This window comes from Eimeria mitis, genomic scaffold (genome assembly GCF_000499745.2).
Source record: "Eimeria mitis Houghton genomic scaffold, Emh_scaff401, whole genome shotgun sequence".
NCBI classification, from domain to species: Eukaryota; Apicomplexa; class Conoidasida; order Eucoccidiorida; family Eimeriidae; genus Eimeria; species Eimeria mitis.
The window spans coordinates 1-7136 of NW_013572345.1; positions in this window are offsets into that span (position 1 = coordinate 1).

Below are 7136 nucleotides of genomic sequence, written 5' to 3' on the forward strand. Positions count from 1 at the left end.
TATATATATATATATATATATATATATATATATATATATATGTATATATATATGTATATATATATATATAAATTACGCCTCTTTTATTTATACATTCATTCTTTTGTCTCGATTTCTATACGCTATGCTGGGGCTAGAGATTAGGGTTTAGGGTTTAGGGTTTAGGGTTTAGGGTTTAGGAACAGGGGTTTGTGGTATGGGGTTAGAGTTGAGCGCTGCAGCAAGAGCAGCAGCAGATCTGCTGCTTTTCTGCATGCCTTTTGCTGCAGCAGCAGGAGAAAGAAGACAGAGGGATGTGTCTGCTGTCTCCTCTGCTGCAGCCCTTTCTGTTTTTGCTGCGAGGCAGAATATCCGTGTGTTTTAAACAAAACAAATAAAATAAATAAAATAAATATTTGTTTTTATTTATTTTTATTTATTTTTATTTGTTTTTATATACAAATGTTATTCAAGCCGTCCATAGAAACCCCAAATAACCCTAAACCCTAAACCCTAAACCCTAAACCCGAACAGTTTATTTGTAACAATGTATGAATATACAAACAGACAAAGAGAACAAAGGAGACTAAAATAATAAATAAATAAACAACACAAATACAACAAATAATACAAATACAGTAGATAGAAGCAATATATATAGACACACACACAGAAGGAGAAAAGCTTAAGAAAGCTTTTCGTGTATAGTCGAGGGTATACACCAGGCGTTTGCAAGCGTAGCCAGGCCTTCGTTACCTCTGAAGTTTAGGGTTTAGGGTTTAGGGTTTAGGGTTTAGGGTTTGGTTTGTTGGTGGTTGCTAAGCCCCTCACAGTGCCTGCCTGCATCCCCTTGGCTTACGTACACTCAGCAGCAGCCATATTATATATTCTATATATATATTTATATATATATATATATATATATCCACAACATTTATTTTTAATTAAAAAATAATAAAACAAAGAAAACCAAAACAGCTATCGATGCTGAAAATACCACGTGCGTCAACAGCAGATGTGTTGGTGGGGGTTGTTAGAATATAATTTACATTTTATGTTGATTTTTAAATAACTAATAAAATAATTTGGGTTTAGAATATACAAGAGCTGCATTTGTTATGGGGTTGAGGTGTATGTACACCGCGAGCGACCGGCTGCGGTGCCTCGCCGGTGGCTCTGCAGAAAACGCAACAAAAAGGCTGTATTTGAATCGTATTAAGGTTTTTTTATGTATTTTAATGATAAATAAACACTTTTTTTAATTAATTTATTTCTTTTTTTTCATTTATACGCATGCAGAAGCTGCTGGTGGGCTCCTGGACCCCTGAACAGACCGGCGTACTATGACTCGCTCCTGCATAGGAAACGGCGAAAGCGGCATCGGAGAAAAAGGGAGAAAAAGGTTTAATTTTGCATTTAAATTAATTAAAAATATAAATTCTTCTCATTAATAAAAGTTAATTCAAAAAAAAAACGAAAACAAACGGTATACTGGATGCAGAGAGCTGCATGTACACCCCAGCACCGCAGCAGCCGCCCGTTACCAGCATCGCTTTCCTTCGGCTTTCGTTTGTTTTTGTTGCATTTTTGTTTATTTAATTCATTAAAAAAAGTTATTTAGGGTATTATTTGTCACTAAGAGTCGTTTTAAGAACTTTTTTTCCTTTTTTATTGGGTTTCTCCCCAGCCATCGGTCGTGCATCTGCCCCTGTTTCCCTTCATCGATTCATTTCCTCTTTTTTTTTTTTCTTTTTCTTCCCCGCTGTTTTCTTTTTTATTTTTGTGTGTTTTTTTCTGGCGTTTCAGCAGAAATGGGGGGGTCTGGGTGGTGGTGGCGTCGGCCCCGCTTCTGCTGTTTTGTACTGTATTGTATATCGTTAGTATCTATGGGTATATATATTCCTTTTTCTTTATTTTTGTTTGTAAATGCATCAGCAGAATCTGTATTAGATGGTGATGTGGGTGGTTCAGCTGTATCTCCACTATCTGGGGATATATTGAATATGAAAGCTGGACATACACCCCGTAATCTTTCTGTTTCTGCTGCGATGATAAATTTTGCTACACAAGTAGCTACAAGCCAAGAAATAAGACAATTGATGGGCCAATGGACCACTATGATGGGTGAGATATTTAAAGGGCCAGATACAAGTGAATCTTTTCTTCCTTTTTATTGGAAAATACCTGAATGTGTAATAACTGTAGATTTTGCTTCTGTTGCTGATGTAGCTTCTGCTGATGTTAATAAAGTTAATTTATTTTATTCACCGCAACACAATGCTATTGTTCTTTCTTTTGTTGAGGAAGCAGCAGAGTGGATACAAGTATTAAAGAGACCCTTCCCCCGTATGCAGTTTCTTTATATACCAGCAGAATGTATGATAGATGAAAATACATATTTTTCTGCTTTCTGTACAAAACCAACAGGAAGATGTATGATGGTTCGTTTAGATATACAACTAACACGTATAACTAGACAAATGATGGTGCAACTGAAACCTATTTCTGCTGCTGATTTTATAAAATATTTAATAGATAAAGAAACATATCTATATGATGATGCTGTTGATGTATTAGAGTCACAAACAAGTCTAGGTAGGCTTTTATTTGAGCCCCTAAACTGTATTATGCATACACGAGTACAGGCAGCAAGCCCGCAACATATATTTATATATTTCAATCCCCAGGATCATTCTCTTCGTGTAGATGCACAAAATACAGATCAATCATGGTATAGAAGAAAAGTAATATTGCCGCTTGGTTGTGGTGGGGTAAGAGAAGAGGATTTCACTTCTGCGGTGTATATACAGCCCGATGGATATTATAAAATTGTTATACAAGCACTTGTAGCAAGAGGAACAGATCAAGAAAGAAAAACAGAAAATATTATTATTATTAAAAAACTAAAAGAAATAAAACCAACAGCAGAATTAAGGTATGGAGAACATGACCCCAAAGATATGTATCCTGATGATAACTATATACCCATGGAAACTATGCTTGTAGGGCACCCATTCTAAACTTTATATCTCTCTTCTTTTTCTTTTTCTTTTTCTTTTTCTTCATTTGGATTTGCTCCTCCTGCTGCTCCTGCTGCTGCTGCTGTTGCTGTTGCTGTTGCTGCTGGTTTGGGGGGCGCAGCTGTTCAGCAGCAGGCAGCAGTGCAGCAGAGGAGGCAGCAGCAGTTGAGAGGAAACAAAAACAGTTTTCTTTCTTTTTGCTGCTGCTGCTGCTGTTGCTGCTGTTGCTGTTGCTGATGATGATGATATTTCTTTACTTTGTTGTGTTGTTTTCTTTTTCTTTTTTGTGCTGTTTGTTTGTATCTTTCTACTTTACTTTTTTCTCTTTTCTCCTTCTTGCTCTTTCTTTCTCTTATTTTGGGGCTGGCAGCTGCATGCAGCTGCTAGACAGCAGTTGCATGAACTGCAGCTGTTTCGGGTGTATGTACACCCGGGTTAAACAAATTCATCTTTTTTTCTGAAATTCTTTGTGGCTGGATATTCTTCTTCTCTGCGGTGTACAGACAGCTGCTATTCCTTTCTTTTTCTTTGTTGTTTATCTTTAACTGTTGCTTATTAAGTTACGAATTATAAAATACTATTTATAACAGAAGAAATAAAATAGCGTTAAGGAGAGCCAGTAGCTGAGCAACGAGTGGAAATAGTGATGTATAACCACCGTTTTTTTCTAGTATTTCACCTAGAGTTTTAATTATAATTTATATTTTAGTTTATTTTTTCATAATTTTTAAACAAAAAAAGATGCATCATGATGGGTACAAGAGTGGTCAGTCTGTTCAGGTGTATAGGCACCAGTGTGCTCGTGCGGCTGCTGGTTGCCTTCGTCGTTTTTCTGAAGAATTTCTGCGTGAAAACAAATTTAAATTGAAAATTAATTTAATTTATTAAATTTAATTTATATATTCTCGTGGAAACCTCAAAAATTCTGAAAAACGACGGTCAGGTCCGCCTCAGCAGCCCCGTGTTCTACCAGCGTTTCGTGCTGGTGAGGCCCTGAAAAGAAGAGAAAAATAAATATATTTTTTTGTTTTTATTTGACAAAACGAATTATTTTTGTTTATTTCTCCTTGTGGAGAGTGTATTCCTCTTGTTTCCTCGAATTTAACTCCAGTTTCCCCCTTTTTTTTCGGGTGTATGTGCAGCTCGGTTTATTCATCTTCTTTTGCAATGAAGATTCAGAATGGCGTCTGTCAACCCTTGCGATCCACCTTTACCTCGTGAGGCTATAACGCAGCCTCTTCTTTCGGGTGTATCTGCAGCTGCTGTTCCTTCTGTATCCTGCAGCAGCAACTCCGTTTCCATCCCCCCTCCTTCTTCTCCATCTCTTGATGCACACTCTCACGCTGCTCAGCATACAGAGGAGGCCCCCCTCATTCTTTTTCCTGTTTCTGCTTTGCCTCCTCTTGCCTTTGACAGTCGTGTTCAGTCCGTAGACCTAGTAGCTGCTGCTCCCCGTCTCTTCAACTGCTGCTGCTGCAGCAGCAGCAGCAGCAGCAGCAGCAGCAGCAGCAGCAGCTTTTTCTTTTGTCCCTGGTCAGATGCAGCAGACGATCCCCTTTTTAATTGGATCGGTTTTTTGCATTCTGCAACTCAGCGTTTAGACAACAATACATCTCTTGCTGCTCCTTTCTCGCAGCAGCAGCAGCAGCAGGGGCCCCCCAGCAGCAGCAGCAGCAGCAGCAGCAGCAGCAGCAGCAGTGATGCTCAGAGAGCTCTAGAGTTAATAGAAGGCCTGAGACAGGGTGTATTGCCGCAGGGAAAAGCAGCAGATGTAAGAACACTAGTGCAGCGTAGTGAGGTTATATATGGGGGAATACAAGAAATAAATAAAGTTTATAAAAGAGTAAGAAGATGTGAATATATATTAATTATTTTATTATTTCTATTGCCTCCATTAGGTTGGTTGCTGCTGCTGCTGCTGCTGCTGCTGCTGCTCTTCTCTCCTGCTGCTGCTGCTTTCTTTGATTCCTTTCTTACATTCTGTATCGCTCGCTGCTGCGTTCATCTTAATTTGCTGCTGGGGCCTTTCGGGGTAGCTCTGATGCTTATGGAGGCCCAAACTGCTGCTGCTGCTGCTGCTGCTGCTGCTGCAGCAGCAGCTGGGCATAGTAGTGCTGCTCCTGCTGCTGCTGCTGCTGTTCCGCTGCAGCAGCAGTTCTGGGTATTGAGGGTCTTCTTGCTGCCGTAGCAGCAGAAGTAATACATATATAATAATTTATAAAATAAATTTATTAAGCTTTTTGTCTTTTTTATTTTTTTTTATATTTTTTTAACTTTTTAATATTTTTTTAATTTTTTTTTGTCTTTTTTCTATTGCGTTCTTATCTATTTTATACAGAAAAAATTAATAATAATTACTATATATATATATATATATATATATATATATATATATATATATATATATATATATGTAGGGTTTAGGGTTTAGGGTTAGCACTACAGCTTGCTGTTGAACTGCAGCTGGAGATGCAGAGAAACCTAAACCCTAAACCCTAAACCCTAAAGAAAATAAACAAACAAAAACAAAACAAAAGAAAGCAAAAACAAAAAGACACAAAAGTAAAGACAGAGAAACGAAATAAAAAATAAAGACAGAAGAAAACAAAACAAAACAAAGAGAAGAAACAAAGAAAAAAGAACAGAAAAAAAAAAACAAAAAGAGCGATTGTTTACTCTTGTCTTCTTGCTAACCCTAAACCCTAAACCCTAAACCCTAACCAACCAAAGAAAAAAGCAAACAAAAAAAAACAAAAATATAAACACGCCGAAATATAAAATATATAAACATGAAGAAAAAAAAATAAATAAATAGAATGATGAACATCTTAATAAATAAATAAATAAAACGAAGCAAACAAATAAACAAATAAATAAATAACAAAAATAAAACAAAAATTATTTATTTATTTCTCTATATGAAAAAGAAACACCATAATAAATAATGAAACAAAAAAGTATAATAAAAGAAAAAACGAATAATAAAATAAATAAAGAAAAATGAGCAAATAAATAAAAAAACAAAAAAATAAAACATACACGAAAATATACAAACAAATAAATAAGAGGAACAATAACACAAATAAATAAATAAATAAATAAGAAACAAATAAACAAATAAATAAATAAGTAAATAAAGGAAACAAAAGAAGAAGTGAGAAGAAACATACGCAGAGAAGACAAGCAGAAAACAAAAAAAAAAATAAACAAATTAATAAACAGATGAAACAAGAACAAAAAAAATAAAAAAGAGTATACCGTATACCGTGTCATTCTACAGAAATTAGATGTTGCTGCTGCTGTTGCTGCTGCTATATGCGTTACTGCATTTGCTGCTGCTGCTGCTGCTGCTGCTGCTGCTGTTTCGTGTGTTGAAAAAGCAAAAAAATAAAATTCAGTTTGATGGTGATTTGTGTTTATTAGTTTAATATATCAGCAGCAACAAACAGAAACAAAAACACAAATTAAGTGTTCTGCTGCTGCCTCTTGCTGCTGCTGTTGCAGCCTTTTGCTGCTGCTCTTGCAGCCTTTTGCTGCTGCTGTTGATTTTTTTTTGCTGCTGCTGCAGCACTTTGCTGCTGCAGCCTGCTGCTGCTGCTGCTGCTGCTCCAGCACTTTGCTGCTGCAACCAGCCGCTGCTGCTGCTGCTGCTGCTGCTGCTGCTGCTGCCCCTTGCTGCTGATACCCAATAAAGATAGCAACAGGGCGCGTCACTCGCGCCGTAGATATAATGAAACAAGAACACAGAAAAAGGAGAAAAAGAAAAAAAGGAAAAGAAACAAAAAGGGGAATAAAAGGAAGAAACAGAAGAAAAAAGAAAAAAAAGAAAAAAGAAGAAAAAGAAGAAAAAAAAAGAAGAAAATGAAGAAAAAAAGAAGAAAAAGAAGAAAAAGAAGAAATAAAAATAAAGAAAAAGGCAATACAACAGCAACACGAAAAGAGAAACCCTCTTTATACGAAAAGCAGAACAAACTGCAGCCTCACCCTGAATAATATTTATTTTTTATTTTTATTTTTTTTTATTTTTTTATTTTTTTTTTATTTTTTTATATTTATTGTTTTATTGTTTTTTTTTATGTTTGATGTTTTAATTATTGATTTTTTATTGTTCTTCACAGATGCCTAATTCAGCACCCT